A 20,934-nucleotide genomic window follows, 5' to 3' on the forward strand; every position below is an offset into this window, starting at 1 on the left:
CAACAAAAAGCTGAGAAAAAAAGCAGGCCTAACTGCAACTGACCAAACCTACCCTTGCCACGGATCGCCACATATGTTACCGGCTTTTTAAAACGATGATTGGACTTTACAGTCATCTTCGAGTCCATACGATATGAGAAATGAACTCATCTTCATTTACGAAGGAGGAGCCAGTACATTCGTCAGTAAAAAGAGAGCAGGTCAAAAATAAATAAAAAGTTACAATAATGAAGTTGCATTCGGAAGGGTACGGGAAGATTGATACAGAAATATGACAGACATTCGAAGCAGAAGAGTATGTACGTTTGTAATGGACAGTAGAGTATGTACGTTTGTAATGGTCAGTAGAGTATGTACGTTTGTAATGGTCAGTAGAGTATGTACGTTTGTAATGGTCAGTAGAGTATGTACGTTTGTAATGGTCAGTAGAGTATGTACGTTTGTAATGGACAGTAGAGTATGTAAGTTTGTAATGAGCAGTAGAGTATGTACGTTTGTAATGGTCAGTAGGGTATGTACGTTTGTAATGGGCAGTAGAGTATGTACGTTTGTAATGGTCAGTAGGGTATGTACGTTTGTAATGGGCAGTAGAGTATGTACGTTTGTAATGGTCAGTAGAGTATGTACGTTTGTAATGGGCAGTAGAGTATGTACGTTTGTAATGGACAGTAGAGTATGTACGTTTGTAATGGTCAGTAGAGTATGTACGTTTGTAATGGTCAGTAGAGTATGTACGTTTGTAATGGTCAGTAGAGTATGTACGTTTGTAATGGTCAGAAGAGTATGTACGTTTGTAATGGACAGTAGAGTATGTAAGTTTGTAATGAGCAGTAGAGTATGTACGTTTGTAATGGTCAGTAGGGTATGTACGTTTGTAATGGGCAGTAGAGTATGTACGTTTGTAATGGTCAGTAGGGTATGTACGTTTGTAATGGGCAGTAGAGTATGTACGTTTGTAATGGTCAGTAGAGTATGTACGTTTGTAATGGGCAGTAGAGTATGTACGTTTGTAATGGGCAGTAGTGTATGTACGTTTGTAATGGTCAGTAGGGTATGTACGTTTGTAATGGTCAGTAGAGTATGTACGTTTGTAATGGTCAGTAGAGTATGTAAGTTTGTAATGAGCAGTAGAGTATGTACGTTTGTAATGGTAAGTAGGGTATGTACGTTTGTAATGGGCAGTAGAGTATGTACGTTTGTAATGGTCAGTAGAGTATGTACGTTTGTAATGGTCAGTAGGGTATGTACGTTTGTAATGGGCAGTAGAGTATGTACGTTTGTAATGGGCAGTAGAGTATGTACGTTTGTAATGGTCAGTAGAGTATATACGTTTGTAATGGTCAGTAGAGTATGTACGTTTGTAATGGGCAGTAGAGTATGTACGTTTGTAATGGTCAGTAGAGTATGTACGTTTGTAATGGTCAGTAGAGTATGTACGTTTGTAATGGGCAGTAGAGTATGTACGTTTGTAATGGGCAGTAGAGTATGTACGTTTGTAATGGTCAGTAGAGTATGTACGTTTGTAATGGGTAGTATAGTATGTACGTTTGTAATGGTCAGTAGAGTATGGACGTTTGTAATGGTCAGTAGAGTATGTACGTTTGTAATGGTCAGTAGAGTTTGTACGTTTGTAATGGACAGTAGAGTATATAAGTTTGTAATGGGCAGTAGAGTATGTACGTTTGTAATGGTCAGTAGGGTATGTACGTTTGTAATGGGCAGTAGAGTATGTACGTTTGTAATGGACAGTAGAGTATATAAGTTTGTAATGGGCAGTAGAGTATGTACGTTTGTAATGGTCAGTAGGGTATGTACGTTTGTAATGTTCAGTAGAGTTTGTACGTTTGTAATGGACAGTAGAGTATATAAGTTTGTAATGGGCAGTAGAGTATGTACGTTTGTAATGGGCAGTAGAGTTTGTACGTTTGTATAGACAGTAGAGTATATAAGTTTGTAATGGGCAGTAGAGTATGTACGTTTGTAATGGTCAGTAGGGTATGTACGTTTGTAATGTTCAGTAGAGTTTGTACGTTTGTAATGGACAGTAGAGTATATAAGTTTGTAATGGGCAGTAGAGTATGTACGTTTGTAATGGGCAGTAGAGTTTGTACGTTTGTAATGGACAGTAGAGTATATAAGTTTGTAATGGGCAGTAGAGTATGTACGTTTGTAATGGTCAGTAGAGTATGTACGTTTGTAATGGGCAGTAGAGTATGTACGTTTGTAATGTTCAGTAGAGTTTGTACGTTTGTAATGGACAGTAGAGTATATAAGTTTGTAATGGGCAGTAGAGTATGTACGTTTGTAATGGGCAGTAGAGTTTGTACGTTTGTAATGGACAGTAGAGTATATAAGTTTGTAATGGGCAGTAGAGTATGTACGTTTGTAATGGTCAGTAGAGTATGTACGTTTGTAATGGGCAGTAGAGTATGTACGTTTGTAATGGGCAGTAGAGTATGTACGTTTGTAATGTTCAGTAGAATATGTACGTTTGTAATGGACAGTAGAGTATGTACGTTTGTAATGTTCAGTAGAATATGTACGTTTATAATGGACAGTAGAGTATGTACGTTTGTAATGGACAGTAGAGTATGTACGTTTGTAATGGTCAGTAGAGTATGTACGTTTGTAATGGTCAGTAGAGTATGTACGTTTGTAATGGACAGTATAGTATGTACGTTTGTAATGGACAGTATAGTATGTACGTTTGTAATGGTCAGTAGAGTATGTACGTTTGTAATGGACAGTAGAGTATGTACGTTTGTAATGGACAGTAGAGTATGTACGTTTGTAATGGGCAGTAGAGTATGTACGTTTGTAATGGACAGTAGAGTATGTACGTTTGTAATGGTCAGTAGAGTATGTACGTTTGTAATGGTCAGTAGAGTATGTACGTTTGTAATGGGCAGTAGAGTATGTACGTTTGTAATGGTCAGTAGAGTATGTACGTTTGTAATGGACAGTATAGTATGTACGTTTGTAATGGACAGTATAGTATGTACGTTTTTCATGGTCAGTAGAGTATGTACATTTGTAATGGTCAGTAGAGTATGTACATTTGTAATGGTCAGTAGAGTATGTACTTTTGTAATGGACAGTAGAGTATATAAGTTTGTATGTAAGTATGTACGTTTTTCATGGTCAGTAGAGTATGAACGTTTGTAATGGGATTGATCGTCATAAGAAAATCCTGGTGTTCAGTTATAGAATGATGGCGGGCTTGTTTAGTTCCCGCAAAAGACGTCAGCAGAACAATGGCACGTCACTCTGGAGCAATTAGGCTGTTCTGGAGTCAGAAAGAAGAGTAAAGAATAGAATCGCAATGCGAAGAGATACTTAACTGTCTTCTTCAAAGAATCGATCTTGTCTACTTTTAGACTTGTAAACGTAGCACACAAAAAAAAGTTCTTTCTACATTCCAAGAAAGTTACTTTTTGGCTAGACATTATAACAAAATGCTTCTCAAAATACTCCATAAATTTTCTTTATTATTATTATTATTATTATTAATTTGCGATTTATTGACTTTCATGAATTTGTAAGAAATTACTATACTAACCCAAGCAAGAATTAGTCTCCTATTGTGGAAAAGGAACGCGAGGAAGTCACCGTTACAAGCACCCTGGTATGAAAACCAGGCATTGCCCTACATATACACTGAGATGAGAACCAGTGTCATACATTTACACTGAGATGAGAACCACTGTCATACATTTACACTGAGATGAGAACCACTGTCATACATTTACACTGAGATGAGAACCAGTGTCATACATTTACACTGAGATGAGAACCAGTGTCATACATTTACACTGAGATGAGAACCACTGTCATACATTTACACTGAGATGAGAACCACTGTCATACATTTACACTGAGATGAGAACCAGTGTCATACATTTACACTGAGATGAGAACCAGTGTCATACATTTAGATCTATTTGAAGATCTATATTCCTTCTTCTCATATATGTCAAAGAAAAACGCACACACACACACACAAAACAAAAACAAGCTTAGAAGTTGGTTTAAACTTTAAAAAACCCAACTCATTTGCGCAGTCACGATAATTACTAAAACAGTTGGAGGGGGAATGTGTGTCAGTGGGTGTGGGGGGGGGGGGGAGAGGGAGAGCAATCCTCTGTCTTGTTCTCTTTCTTCTCTCTCTTTTTACCTATGAACTATTTGTTTGTTCTCAGTGACTAACTAATCAAAGTAACTTAGTGCTTGTGTGTGTAGGGGATCTGGAGGATCGTGCCATGTCTTTGTCAGGCTTGGAGAGACACATTCTGATGATAAGCTTTGCATTGTGTTTACACTGGAAACATGTGCACAGAGATCTAAATTACGTTATTACCAAAAAAATATTGGGATTTAAAAGGGTGAAGTACCATGAATGGCGTGGAAGAGTTCCTTCTATTAGCTTGCAAACATAGAACTTATATATTATATCTAGACTAGAAACCGGAAATAAATTCTTATCCACGATTGATCGATTCACAGACCTATCTATATTATAAAGTAGAATGTGAGGGGTATGTATGTATGTATGTATGTATGTTACTTATAGACATCAAAACCGCTTGACCAATCTTGATAAAACTCGGCAGGAATGTTCCTTGGGTACCAACTTAGACCGTAGTGTATGTATTGTAGCCCTAAAACAAACTTAAGACCCTCAAAAAAAAAATAAAGTTGTCCGACTCTATTACAGCTATAGTATTTTATGGATCTAGGCCATGTCTACAATGTTGACATTAGAAAAGATAGAAAGGATTTAGACCTAGATCTAATTTTAAGAAATACACTTTGCGCAGATAGTTTTTTACTTTGACACATGAAAAGACAAAAGAAGATCCATTGATTTCATTATATAATAAAATTAACCTTCAATTTTGTGTTTCAAAAGCATTTTTTACATTAATTAGTTCCTTATATCTGTGATTACAGATTTCCTGACGAACATTCTTTCATTAGACAATTCCGTAATGAATCGCGTACTAAATATTAATTCGTTTAATTGTTTACTTTATAATCCCATCCCTAGATCTAAAACTCTAATTCAACTCTAAGATGATAAAACTTCTCTTCGCACAGATAGTTTTATACTTTAACACATAAACATATTAATTAAAGTCCATTCATTTCATATTTTGATCAAATAAACATTCAAATTTGGTTTTCTAAAGCTACATTCGTTTACGGAAGCTGCGAAGCCGAGTTAAAGGCCTAGATCTATATTCATTCATGAATCGCGTACTAAAAATTATTTCGTTTTATTGTTACTTTATAATCCCATTCATTTAACAAAGCTATCGCTCTTTTCGTTTTTAATAGATAAGAATGTATCGACTTCGGGTAAACCCATTTTCGCAAACCTAATTTTATTTTCGTAGCGAAAGAGAAATAACGTGAAAGGATCATTAGCTACGTTTAACATACATATAAATCCAATCCACTAGATTATTCAAAAGCATTTTTTACATAAATTAGTTCCTGATATCTACAGATTTCCTGGCGAACATTCTTTCATTAGACATTACCAAATGGTTACACATTAACACATCTCTCTTCTGAGGTCTGAGTCTATTCCTAGGCCTAGGTCTAAAACTCTTACTGAACTCTAAGAAGATAAAACTTCTTTTCGCAAAGATAGTTTTATGCTTTAACACATAAACATACTAATTATTGTCCATTCATTTGATATTTTAATCAAATTAACATTCAAATTTGTTTTTCTAAAGCATTTTTAATACATTCGTTCGCTGTTCGCTAAAGCTGCGTAGCCGTGTTGAGATAGGCTTATATTCATTCATGAAAAAAAGTTCACACATGCGCAGCACAGAACTCTAGATTAGTGTAGATTTAGATCTACGTCTACCTCAAGATCTACTTTATACTTTATACACATGAACATTCAAAATTTAGTCTATTCATCTCAAATTTTAATCAAATATATGTAGGCCTACAAGCAAATGTTTTAATTTGAAAAAAAAATGGATTTAATTAAGCCTATTAGCTATTTTGATTTAATAGCTTCATTCACACTTTTTTTTACATTGACACATTCGCTTTACTTATTACATTATTACATTTGTTTAATTGTTTACAAAACACTCTCAGTGACTATATCGACAGTAATGCGCAAATAAAGACCCGCGGGTCGCGGGTAAACATATGTCTAGTATATATATATATATAGATTTTTATGTACGTAAACTCTTTTTTCAGGCTCTAATGGGAGTCGCCCCAATCAATCTTTTCTGTCTTAGAAAAGTAATGATCTTTAGTTTTCAAAGTTTAGAAATAATGCAAAATACTCACGCAAATATATGAAACAAAGACATTTTCTGTTTGTTTCCGTTGAGATAATGTTTCAAAAATCCTAGATCGAAATAATTCATGTTGATTTAAATAGATTGATTACCTAGATCTTTCTAGATTATGTATCTAAAAAATGCAAAATAATAATTATGAGACGAGAGTACTCTTATTTCTGATGTTCAATTACTAGATCTAGATCTAAAAAATAAATTATATGTTACATAGGTTAGGGTTGAAAAAAAAAATCAACTTTACTTCTTTTAACTACTTTACAAAACAACGCCTTGATCCAACTTTCTAAAAAATTTTCACGACATTTTTTATTTTGCTAAAAATCTCCATGTCCAGTCTAGAGTAGTATATCTATATATATAAGTCTATGCTTGCAAACTATTCATAGTTCAAAAAGTAAAAAAAAAAAAAATCTAGACAAATATTTTTAAAACGGCTCTGATGATTTTCTTATAAATTTATAAGTTTATGTAAATGTTTAGGAAAAAAATTACTATCTAGTTGTTTACAAAGGGACAACTCTGGTTTGACCGTTATAATATTCCACAATATAATCATCTCAAAATTAAATTTGGCTAACGTTTTTTTTTATTTTAAATAAACTTTACCGCAGTCGACAGTTGTTTTTTTTTTTGTTGAATAAAAATGTAGACGTATATAATTAATATAAACGTTTTGCGCAGCGTCTTATGTGGAGATCATTAGCTGGACTATTACTAGAAGAATTTGATTCTGCCAAACTCTCAGGGAAGACTTCTTGTAATAATAAAACATTAGAAGAAATAAACAGAATGAGAACTTATAAAGGCATTGATTTAAAAAGAAAACATGTTTTTTGTGTTACTTGATTCTATATATAGTTTTCTTGCACGCCTATCATGGTGCTTACATTCTAGACCTATTACTTAGTTCGGAGTTACTTTGTCCAACAGCTCTGTAGTTAACCCATGCAGCCTCATATATTAGTTAATCCGGTGTATGGAACTATTATATCATGCAATTTCAAAAATTATATTTTTTTCGGGATTTTTTTTTGATATAGACATATTTACACATTTTTTTTTACTCATTCAATATAATAAAAACTTTATTAAAAACAGAATGTATTTTAATGTACAGGTCTATTTCAAACTATTTATTAGTTATAACCAGTAATGACACGTTTCCCTATTAGTGTTAATGAGTATACAGTGCTTATTTTACATAGATACTGTGTGTGTTTATATCAGCTGTATATATAGTAGTTTTTATAAATATAAAAAAAGTTCTACAAGTTTACATTGAAAGTTATCTCAAGGCAGTCAACAAAACTAATAAATAATCTCTTGTGGCGCCAGGCACACGCGCGTTGAACGTCTTAAGTAGTGGAGATTTTTTAAAGCTACGCCCCCTCCCCCCTCTGTCTCCCCCCCCCTTCCCCTAAACTCTACATCATGCACATATTAGTTTTGTGTTAAGTATACGATTCATAGAGCAGGTGGCACAACAAGAAGCATGAGTGTGTCTGTGTACGTGTTAAGATAATAGGACAAAGGTTACAAGGCTGTAACACTAAGGAAAATGGAATGTCTTTCATTTCTCGCCTGTCGTTTAAAGCTTTTGTTCTGTATTGTTCTGTATTATTTATAAGAAGTGTGCTTAATGTACCCATGTGTGCAGTGGTGTAGCTAGGGGGGGGGGGGAAGAGGGGTCCAAATTTGAAAATCCCCCCAGGCCCCCACTTGAGGGAAGCCCCTCAAATGAATGTCCGAAATTTGTTTTTAATTTAAATATTACGCCATTATCACATGTCATAAAAATGACAAAATGCAGGGGCCCCTAAAGAGGTCAAGCCCCTCGGCCCCCCAAATCTCTAGCTACGCTACTGCTTATGTGGAGGGTTTGGAACAGAAGAAATGAAGATAAGGGTAGGGATTAGGCCGATTTGAATCTTTTGATTTCCAACTAAACTAAAACCTGCAGCCACGAATGGACACGATGAACTTTTCAACGAGGACTAACAGACTGGCGGCGTCAAAGAGCAGGTGTAGATGCCAAAAGGTGCCAGCAGAAGAAGGACAGTGACCGCATTGATTCTCCCTTTAAAGTGGGTTAAATTACGTCATTCCGGAGCAGAGGTCAACTGGACTTTTGCGGATCGGTGCACTGTGAAGTTTGGGCTCCTAAATTGTATCCTACTCATCTCAGGACAGTACATGACGTATCTTATACATTAGAACTAAACTAAAGATCACGACGTACTACTCATAGTCAAGTGTTAATGGTCGTTCATCATGTTCATTAGATACATTAGTCCAGTGCCCTATTTTGAAGAGGCCCTGCTTAAGCCCTTTATGAGTCCACATATTGTTTCTCAGTGCTAAATATTTCATGCGGGCTCCAAGCCATATCTTTGGCTTATGTTGCCTGTATGTAAATCCGGATCGGCATTAGTGAGTCATTAGCGATTATGAAGAAAGTGTTCTTATGTGAATTTGTCCCAGCATAATAAGATTGAGAAGATTTTCTTTTTAAATTTAAATTTGTATTCAACCTTTTATTTTATCTTTGATCAGGGCACTGTCACATCAAATCAATTTCTTGTCATAAAACTATTAGCTCGAATGTTTCACTCAAGATTTTATTGTGTTTGAATAGTTCATTAATTAAATTTTATCAAAATGTGAACTATATCTGTATCTACAATATTATTGTAAAGAGTCGTAGAAAATGTAAAAGTAAAAGTCCCAAGGGGCGGGGCTGAGAAATTGCGACAACGTCAATCAAGTTCGAAATCCCAGTAGTAGACTATAGCAGGGGCGTAGCTAGGAATTTTCTATCTTTTGGGGGCCCGGGGCTTGACCTCTTTGGGAGCTCCAGCATTCTGCATAATATTCAATTTTTAATGTAAAAAACATTCATTTGGGGGCCCGCCTCAAGTGGGGACCCGGGGGGATTTTCAAATTCTCCCCTCCTCCCCCCACCCTAGCTACGCCACTGGACTGTGGGTTAATCGAATATAACATAGGGGGGGGGGGGCTACTATTATGCTCGCAATCATGGCTTCTATAACATTTAAACAAGAAAAGCAAAAACAATCTTTATAATGACATTACATCTAACACAAATAGGCTTCTCTTTAGTTTATTTTTTTTAAAGAAGTAGCCTAATTATTGAAGACCTTATTCCTTATCAATTACTATTTAATGGGAACATAATATGTTATTGGATTTAAACTGGGAACCATAAACACAGCCTCTCAGGATCCAAATAGTTCGTGAAAGAGCCGATGTAGCAGAAGGTCTAGTCCGAGAACACCAAATAGCAACAAGATGATTATTTATGTGTTGGTTAAAAGTAGAGATCAAAATAATCTCTAAACCAAATCAACACTAAAACTGCGACATTATAGTACGTAACACAATGCACTTTGACCTACAATTTAAAAAAATAAACATTTCGAAGGAGTCAAATGAACAAGTACAAACGCGTTGTATATCGCATGGCTGAAACTATCATAACATAAATATAGGCCTACTATAACTTTAACCTACCATAAAATCTTCTTTTATTATTGGTACAGCTTGTTACCTAGTTACTATAAGTGACCTATTACAGAATGATAATTTCAGTACTCTATTCTATAGTATGGACGTCTGGGCTAGGGGATGTCTGGAATAGGGTTTCACTGCAGCCTTTATTCAACTCATTGAACGAAACTTAACTGGAGTTTAATCGTGAACAAAACATTCCCTGTTTCCATGGGAGCTTCGAACTCTAGCCTATCAGTGTGGCATCAGCTGACGTAACTCACCCGCCCTCTCACTGATGATATCGTTGATAAATCAACAAACACCTAATGAGCATAAAGGTAAAAATGTTGTCCTACTTCTTATAAGACTCCAGAGGATAAAACTCACATAAGAAATATACATAATCCAATACAATAGAAATAAAAACACTGTGTCTCAGATGTTGTATCTCGGATAAACAGGCAATACAACTCTGCTCAGATGGCTAAGCACCAAGCGCACGCGACTTAGTGTTTTTTTAAGGAGGAGGCGGGGGTGGCCAGGTGGGAGAGAAAGGGGTGGGCGATTTTGGGAAAGGGGAGAGGTGAGTAGAAAACTTGCGGGGGAAAAAATAGAAACCGGTGTCTTCAGACGCATGTGCTGGAGTTAAATACAGTGTAAGAGTGTAGGGTGAGTATTAGGAGGCTAGTTAATTAAATTGGAGAGGAGTGAGAAATTAAGAGAGGCAAAAAAGGAGAAGTAAAGAGGCATAGAGAGAACGAGAGAGAGAGAGAGAGAGAGAGAGAGAATAGGAGAGGGAGAGCGTAGTAGAGCAAGCGGTTCACGATAAACAAATAAAAGGTAGAATTAGCAGAGAGAGAGAGAGAGAGAGAGAGAGAGGGACAGAAAGACAGACAGAGGCGGAGTAAGAAAAAAATTGTGAGGAAGGAAGAGGTTTGAAGAGAGTATTTTAAAAAGGCAAAACAAGTAAGAGAGAGGGTTGGGGTGACATATAAAAAGAGAATACAAAAACAAAACTTTAATAAAATACTCAGAACTACACAAAGATAAAGACACATTTCTGGCACAGGAAAACCTATGACTTGGCAGAATTTAACTCTTTGGTTAACATGCATGACTAGGTGCATGACGCTTAGGACGTAATTATCTTCTTTTTTGAAGTTTTGAAGTAACGTCTGTATTATATAAGAGTCCAAGTGTATATGTATTTTCCCTAACCCAAGCCCTGAAAAAGGGAAAATCGGCCGGAGTTGACAACATTCCTGGCGAACTTCTTCAGGCGGGAGGAGAAACTATGATAAACGTACTCTATATGATTTGCAACAAGATCTGGCAATCAGGAGATTGGCCCAAACCCTGGACCCAATCACTCATAATAACCCTTCCAAAGAAAGGCAACTTACAACTCTGTCAAAACTATCGCACCATCAGCCTCATAAGTCATCCCAGCAAAGTCTGTTAAAAATCATATTAAACCGACTAAAACCGATAGCAGACAACATCATATCAGAAGAACAAGCAGGTTTTAGACAAGGTCGCAGCACAACAGAGCAAATCCTAAACCTCAGAATACTCTGTGAGAAATATCTCCAACACCAAGAGAATCTTTTCCATGTCTTTATTGATTTCAAGAAAGCTTTCGATCGAGTATGGCACGGAGCACTCTGGGCGACAATGGAAAAGTACAACATTAATAAAAACATAATCAAAGTTATCCAGAACCTCTACAAGGAGGCCACCAGTGCGGTGTAATTCAACAATAATATTGGGGACTGGTTCAAAACCACAGTTGGAGTAAGACAAGGCTGCCTACTGTCACCAACACTCTTCAATATCTTCCTTGAAAGGATAATGGAAGATGCCCTCGAGGGCTATGAAGGTACTGTTAGCATTGGAGGAAGAAGAATTACTAACTTGCGCTTCGCAGATGACATTGACGGCCTAGCAGGGACAGAAGAAGAACTAGCTGACCTGGTGATGCGCATTGACAAGACTTCCGCAGCATATGGCATGCAAATAAATGCCGAAAAAACTCAAATTATGACCAATAGCCATCAGGGCTTTAAAAGAGGCATCAGTATTGGAGGTGAAAAGCTAACTAGTGTTAACAGCTTCAAATACCTCGGAGCTATTGTCTCAGATGAGGGAACAAAACCCGAATTATTGGCCCGAATAGCACAGTCCACAGCAGCCCTTTCAAAACTTAAAATAATATGGAAAGATAAGGGCTTAGCCCTCGGCACCAAAATTAGACTGATGCGCTCTCTGGTCATGGCCACATTTTTATATGCTTGTGAGTCGTGGACGTTGAATGCAGAGCTTGAGAGGAGGATCCTAGCAATGGAATTGAGATGCTACAGAAGGATCCTAGGCATCACATTCAAAGACCGCATCACAAACCAAGAAATCAGAGACAGGGTTACTGTAGCGATCGGAGCTCATGACGACCTGCTTACTATTGTGAAAAAACGAAAGCTTAAAACCTTTGGCCACATTACGAGATCTACGGGGTTCGCAAAGACCTTTCTTCAGGGAACAGTGCCAGGGGAAAAGAAGAAGAGGCAGACAGAAAAAGAGATGGGATGACAACATTAAAGAATGGACAGGCCTGCCATTGAGAGAGGTTCTAAACAAGGCAAAAAAAAGGGAGGAATGGAGAAAGACGGTCGACAAATCTTGCCTGGTGTCCCAACGGTCCAACAGACTAAGGGATAGGTAAAGGTAAAGGTATATGTATATTTGACAATAGTATTTAAAACATTTTTATATGAGAGAGATAGAGAGAGAGAGAGAGATGGGGGGGGGGGAGAAATAGAGAGAAAGAAAGTATGAAGGAGAAAGAAAGAGGGAAAGAGCAAGAGAGAAAGAAAGGGAGGGTAAGAGAGAGAGAGAGACTTGTCTACCAACCCCCATGCAGTTATTCCGCCTTTCATTAATGCACTAACGTGGAGAATGGCTTCTCTTCAATGCCCCATACATATTAGAGCAAGTGGATACTGATTCACTTCAGCAGCTCACTGACCTCAAGTTTGTGCTGATTACACGCTAACTTTTAATTCGTTTTGGCACAACGTCAACCAATGAGAGATGGCTATAGATGTGTTTTTCTGAGCAGGACATCAAGATTGTATCAGCCTCTCGACCACACCCCTCATGGCATAGTTGGACTATCTTGATGAATACGATCCATTGCCTACAATGGCACCTGATCTACTGAAGATGGTATATAAAATACACAGAACATAATTAGCCCAAGAGGAAAATACCACAGGAGCCACTTGAGTTATCAAGAAATCGAGTAACTGCCCTTGAGCTGACCAGGTAGGCCGAACGTTATTGGAATGCTCAGGAAGCCAGGTGTTAGTTTGACCAATCACACTTAATGGTAAAGGTAAACCTCTCACAGATGAGACTTGAAACTATCAAGATAAGGATGTCAACAAGAGGGCCAGAAAGCATGTACTTTTAGATTTTCAAGACTGCATTTATAGCCAAAACATACATGGTTTATCAGTCATATAAACCTGCTCCTAAATAATGAAAAAACTATTCAATGTACAAACTAAGAAGAATTATAAATACCTATCAGCCTATATATTTAGATTGTTATCTGTTTGCATAGTTGATAATAATCTTGTTATACAACTATTTTTGTTTATGTTGTAATTTAATCACTAAGCATTCTCCCTCTCGTTTTTTTTTAAATCGATATTAAACGTCATATGTGAATATTTTTTTTTGCGCTTTCCTGCCTATCTCTTTTTTTCGCTATCTTTTTTAACAGCCCTTATTAGGTTTGTGTTAAATGTCCGTCTGTTCGTCTGTCACACTCATATCTCAAAAACTAGAATGAAATGCTACAGGAACTCGGTGCACCAATGTTTAGTACCCCTCGTCAAATATCTAGTGCTAATAAAGGCATTTTGTTAGTCAATCTAGGCCGTGTGACGTAGTGGAAGTTAAATTTTTCATTTGACGTCATTCGGGATGATTCAAGTTAATGAAATGCTAGAAAAGAAATCCGTGCTTCATAGTTTTTTAACCCTCGTGAAAATCTATCTTCTTCTATAGTAAACTATTAGTGAAATAAACCATTCAATGTACAAACTCTCGTGTTGAAAAAGACGTTTTTTAGTCTACATAAGCCTTGTGAAGTAGTGAATTGTTTTTTTCCTTAGAAATCATTCTGAATATTTCTTATGTATAGTCAGTTGGGGGCCGCCTATGAGTTTGTGTGATAACACAGAATTTATTTGTGATCTTGTTTTATTTGTTCGTGTACCCATCTCTTTTCTGTCCATCTTTTTGTATGTCCAACTCTTGTGTGTCACTGTCTAATTTTTTTTTTTTTAAAAGGCATGCACCAGGTGTTTTATGGTTCTTGATTAATTTTTCTTGTTTAATTTGTAGATGCCGTGAAGTTAACAGGTTGGATGAAATGCGAGCTGATTTCTCAAGGCTTGCATTAAGTATAGAGCCTTCTGTTATTATCCTTATTTTTTTTTCAAAAAATCAGCTTCACCACTTATTGTCTTGATCTTAACTTTGTCCAATATGTCATGGCAGCTAATTACACTAAATTATACGATGTAAATTTAATAATTACAATGATGAAATCGATCATAGCACTAGCAGATACAATTATGCTTTAGTGTCTTTAAAAGGTGAGTAGTCTAACAATATCTATCATGCTTATCGATGACCCAGCTGACAGGTGTTATGCGCTGGTGCTTGTTAGACGCGGATGTTTTCAGTTATCAACTGCTTCGTTTGGATTTGATAAATAATGTAATTAGACTTTTCTTATAAGCATAAACACATTTTTAAAATTAAGGTGGTCGGGTGAAATGTATGTGTTCCGAACTGAACGCATCTCTGTTACGATTGTGTGGGAGTGTGTTTTGCGTGTGTGTGTGTGTGCGTGATGTAGAGACAGAAATCGAAAGACATTGTGAAATACGCATTAGCAGATTCGGAGGATGTCGGCTGTGTTCTCGAAAGTAGGACGAGAGAATTGCACCAGCTCAACTTTTGTTTGTTTAAAGTTAGCTTTTAATAAAATCTTTAATTTTCAATTTTTTTTTTTAATTACTCCTCAAAACTTTTTTAAAATTTCTATTTTTCCTTTATAGAGCACCTTTTTTTTTGTTCAAAGCTCCTTCTTTCAATATACTCAAACGGTTTTTTTTTTCTTCTTCAGAGAAGACAATCGTCACAAAGACGTAATCTTATCAGCCCACCAGGTATAACCAGGTATAGAAATTAGCTACATGTACCGAATAGTCCGGTACCATCTACCTATGGCCTCCTTCAGTCGTGAAGCGACTAAAGATCATCTCATGGAAATGAGATGAATGCCTGGGCATTAACTGTGGTCGGAACGTTGTCGCCCACACATCAGTTCCCCCTCTCCACGCAGCTGGTGTATCCAAAGGAACGGCAGTGCCGATACAGTTTGTGGTGAGCTGCGTCGCAGGTTCTGTCAGGGTGTAGCTCTGGGTGCTGCAAACTGCCTTAGGGTCGCAAGCTCCTGTTTTTTTCCCGAAGCCTTACCTGCAAGGCAGCTGAGTTTTGAATTCAGAGTTTTTCTTCTCCTAGGTGGGTAGCCAGCCATAGCTAACGAGCCCCTCCTTCCCGAAGCCTACTGGTACAGTTACTCGCCGGTACCGTATGGCCACCTAAATATGTACTACGGGAGAGGTGACTATTCTCCCTGCCACGTATTTTTGTTTGAAAATTGTAATGTTCACACTATCACTTAGACATTTATCTTAAAAGTAACGTTACATCTGTTACTTCATTGAGGTGCCTCTATAGTAGGCTAACAACTTGAAGAAACGAATTGTTTTCAACTCTCGGTGTGTTTCGTCAATGTGATACTAGCCTATATAAGTACCTCCGAACCTGCAAATGTTAAGGTTTTTGTTTTAGCTAACCTTTACATAATATAAGTGTGAGCAGGTCAGGAGGCGCTGAGTGGAGACCTTTTTCTCTGCTCAACATTAAATTTCATAACAGTAGGCAGATGTTAGCGCTACTGGGTGGGTTTCATCTGTGACACCTCAGTCTGCGACCAAGGGGCTAGAGTCGCCTAAGTAACCAGACAACTAGACTAAACTAACTAACTAAAGCAAGAAACAAACTTTAGTTTAGGATAAATAAAACAAAAAGAAACTTTATTTACATACAAATAAATCAATAAAATATATATATATATATATACACTAACCACTATAAAAAAACCTCTAAATCTACGCCACTACAAACACCAACTAACTAACCAAACCGACTGACACAAATTGATAAAACCAACTATCTAACTAAATCACGACAACTACTACACTAGACCTAGATCTACACAAACACACTACAATAAACAAGTCTAGATCTACACTATTCTACTACTACAACCAACCCATAACTAAAACTAAAACAAGAACATCTTAGCCTTAGTACCTTACTATTAGTATTCACTAAGAACAGAAACAGACTATAACTAAGCCACTATGCCGACTAAGACTAAGGCAACACTACAGAAACAAAATAACACTAGATCTACAGCAGAGTAATAGCAGTTATAGCACAGCAGAGTAATAGCAGCATGTATTTCAGCAGTAATATTCAGCAGCTAAAAGCAGTATGTATTTCAGCAGTAATATTCAGCAGCTAAAAGCAGCATGTATTTCAGCAGTAATATTCAGCAGCTAAAAGCAGCATGTATTTCAGCAGTAATATTCAGCAGCTAAAAGCAGTATGTATTTCAGCAGTAATAATAGCAGGCCGTCCCAGGTACAGAATAATAAAATAACTAGACGACAGACCACAAAGATCTTCAGCTGTCACACATACAGAGATACTATACTGACCACTGGTCAAATGTACACTCAACTGTTTTAAGACAGCATGTACATTACTTTTTATACTATCCGCACTAACCTATATAAAAATATGCGGAAGTACAATTATAAAATCTGACCCTAACCTATAAAAATAAAATATATAAAAATAGCTCTAACCTATACAACAAAAATACATATAAAAATAGCTCTGGGAGCGCAAGCTCACATAAGTAGAGTCCGAGCTTGTCTCTATTTTCAGCTTAAAATCACTGAAATAGCAAACGTCTGCGTCAATACGTTAATACATTTGTTTTCAGTGCTTGTGTTTGTGTGTGTGCGTGTGCATCCCCCCTCCTAAACAATTAGAGTGTACTACCTGGGCTCAGAATCATTACTTCAACTTCCATGTTTTAAATTTGGTCTGGGCGGGGGCATGAAAACCATGGAAACCATTTAAACTTCCGCTTCCGGGGCACTCCAGGCTCGAGCGGTAATCTATTAATATGCCATAATGAAACTCGGTGTGTTTTACTAGCGTTAGCGAAGTGAGTCTAAATAGCTCCAGCCTGACCTCCGAGGTTGAGCGAAATGGGGGGTAGGTGAAACTCGCGAGAATGTCACGTGTTTCAGAAGACCTCCCCCTCCTCCCAACCCTTAGCGTTTTGTTTGGCACCTCCACTGTACCGCTATTTCGACCGCAAAGCAATCCGCGTGTGAGACAGACGATCTGATGTTAGCCAAAGCCTGTGGGGTTATTTGAAAAGGTCCAAAGTTCGCGGAACTGTGCTTCTTAAAGGATCCCAGGGGTCAGTGAGTTGGAATCTCTCAAAAGGTGGTCTTGCTATGGTGGAATGTTTCTCTCCCCTGCACTTATATAAATATCAAGGATCGGCGACGACATAGTTTTGACCTCACATTGAAAATCGGCTACATGTCCCATTTGCCGTGCTACTATATAATACAAATCAGAATCAATTAGCTTCTTATGACATAAAAGTTTGAATGTAGCCACGTGATTATGCTAGGCTAGATTAGACCACGTAAAAGATGGATTGTTTGTGTTATCAGTTACGGAGTTTCTTTCAGAAATGATTAATAAGTCCCATTTCAACCCTCCATCATGGCGAGAGGGAATGGACATGCTTCTCACCCTCAACGTGGCGCCCAGGTGGAAACGATTAGGACAATAGAGAAATTAAAACTTTACTCCAACTTTCGTTACAATTCCCCCCCCCCTATAATTTCACAAAAAAAAAAGAAAAAAAAAGCGAGTCAGCTATCTAACGCTTTTTAAGAGGAGTCGTGTATTTATCCATACCTACCTCCTTAATAAGTCTGTCAGACTGTAGCCACGCTGGTATATTCCTAGTACGGGAAGTACCAACCGAGATCGAACGAGACTTCCCGCTGGAGTTGCCCATCTCCTCCACCCTCTCGATTTCATCTTCTGGAATGACGTCATTTCTAAAGCGATGCATCAAGCTGTGATGTCGCTGTAGGCGTGGTGATCTGTTCTTAAAACCTAAAAAGCGCAATAAGAAAAAAAACAACACAATAAATGATGATGGCATTGCCGTTTGCGACAAGTCAGTTCGAGACGAATGGTTATATGGTCTATGTCACTTAGCCTTTGTTCTAGTGGAATTTCAAAGGAAATAGCATGTGAAACATTCGTAACAGAGGGAAGAGAGTGAGGGGGAAGGAGAGTGGAGAGAGAGAAAGAGAGAAGTCTTTAGAGATTGGACTACTGTGCAAAAAAAAAAAAAAGTGAGAAAGAAAGGAGAGTCCGCCCAAAAGTGGAAGAAAACGATTTCTGGTTAGTTTATACTGATAATGTCTTTTTGAATTGTAGTAACATCTGTGGCATATAAATTATCATTTTTAAAAACTTTTTGATATTATTTCAATGCAAACAACGTTGTCAATATAATCAAAAGCCTATCCTCTTGATAGAGAATATTTTAATATAGTCTCGCGACAAAACATATTTAATATTATGTAGTTCTTATCTTTGATTCAATCGAGGCCATAAATTTCATTCATTCTAGGATTAAAACAAAGTTTTTTTTCATAGAATGTTCACACAAGAAGAAATGTACCTACTGGTTTTTTCATCCCACATGTCAAACATAATTGTAAATTTTTCGATCACTTTAGATCTACATGTAAGTTTTAAAAAAAAATCCCATGCGAATTTGTGTCAATCTTATTTTGGTCACCTAAGAAATTATTCGTCTTAACACACCGAATAAAACAAAATACTAATGCTTTGAGAAAAAAAAATTCTTGGCTAGTTTCAGTTCTGTTACTCCCACGCGGACAATCTCCAGTTAAGATCAGGGCAATAGACTTAAGTGCAGAGTCTCAGAATGTTAACCAGCTTAGACCCCTCCCAGCTTCTATGATATGAGCCAGGGCGCAGCTAGCTGATCGTGGAGTCTGCTCTTCGGATAAAAAAAAATGATGGTCAGTGTGGTTCATAGGATCTCTGCAGGAGGCACGAGCTTAGCTTATACTGACATTGTCTTGAGTAGACAAACTACGTTAGGTATAGGTTGGACCAGATGAAGAGTTACATAAATCATCGCCCAATCACACAGAGAAAATGGGAGGATACATTCATTTGCTAACTTAACTACCTTTTGTATTCAGGGCTAAGTTTGAACATTTTCTTTCTACACTGAGCAAATTAAAGATTTCAGATTTGTGGCTGAGTGACATAAAGTGCTTGACTACCTCACAAGTGATCTCGAGTTTGAATCCCGATGTTGATTCCCTGTTCCTCATGTCTACAAAAGAGACTATGCTATGAACATGCTATGAGCATGCTATGAACATGCTATGAACATGCCATGAACATGATATGAACATGCTATAAAAAAGTAAAGTTCCCTTTCAGACCTTGTGGTCTATAGGGCAGATGATGTAAAGGTAGGCTAATCTGTTTCTGTTTGTTAAGATTAACTAGGGTGTCATGTGGCCAGCACAACGACCAACCGACTCTAATTTTCCTCAACTAAAGTCAGGTACCCTGGGTGGACAGAGGTGCCCAAAGATCCCGAAATTAAAAATTCCAGTCTTCACCGGGATTCGGAATCCAAGCGCTTTACCGCTCTGACACTGATGAACATGCTTTCTAGGAGAGCAAAAGGCGCTCTACATAATATCAACTATCTAAAAGCAATAAAATACGTATTTCTCATTTAACGGGAGAAAGCGTTAGGATTTGAATATTTAATGAACAATTTTAAATAGCAATATAAGGAGCAACAGTGTGTGCAGATTGTAGGCATACTGCATTTCAACATTACTGATTAACAATTGTCTAGAATGGGCGATTTCTAGAGTGTGTTTCTGTATTTTAATTACCATTCTGACACTAACAACCAAGGCTATATGCACTTTATCTTGGATACAGTAAATCCGTTATAAATTGTCAAGTGGGGATAAATAAATCCAAAATGTCTTAGAGATTGAGGCGTAGTGAGCAAAACGTGCACCCGGGGCAAGGTACTTCATTGGCTCCCCCGCACCCATTTTCCATGAACCTCACATAGAAATATAGGCTGCTTTTGGCACCTTCTGAAGATGTCGCCAGTTGCATCGTGCCCCCTTGCCCCGCTCACTTCGCCTCTACTTGGAGGGAATCATGTTTTAAAAGGGAAAAAGAAACCAAGTGCAATATAGGACGTAATATGATTCTGTGGACAGACAACAAAAAGTAATGTAAATATAATTGTGTGCTGAGCTAGAACGTAAGACTCGCTAGTTAGTAGTCACCAGTTCCAGTGTCCAGTGCAACACTTAGAACTATAGCTTGATCTAGAGTACGGGAGCAATCACTTGAGTGGCTGGCTGCCTGATTGTCGACAGTTTGACCTTTTGACTCAAAAGAGGTCAGCAGTGATTTAGGACACCTTTTTCTTCTATTTTGTATTACAATTACTACTGATAATATATCGTTTATCTTATATTTATACTTAACAAGCATTTCCCACCATAGCTACGCCCGTTGATTTGTTTTCAGGCTTGTTTATACTGACCGGAACCCTTTCTGCCATTTTTTTTGTGTGCAATCACTAAACAAAGGCCGCATTTTAATTTTTCCTTGCACTCACTTATGGGCCATGATTTCTAGTATCAGTTACGGTCACTATTAATTGGAACAGCCTTCTTTTATGACCCCTCCCCCCCCACACACACATTTCTCCGACCCGCCCTCCCCCCCCCCTCCCTACATCAAATAC

The sequence above is a fragment of the Biomphalaria glabrata genome, chromosome 10 (assembly GCF_947242115.1).
Source record: "Biomphalaria glabrata chromosome 10, xgBioGlab47.1, whole genome shotgun sequence".
Taxonomy (NCBI): domain Eukaryota; kingdom Metazoa; phylum Mollusca; class Gastropoda; family Planorbidae; genus Biomphalaria; species Biomphalaria glabrata.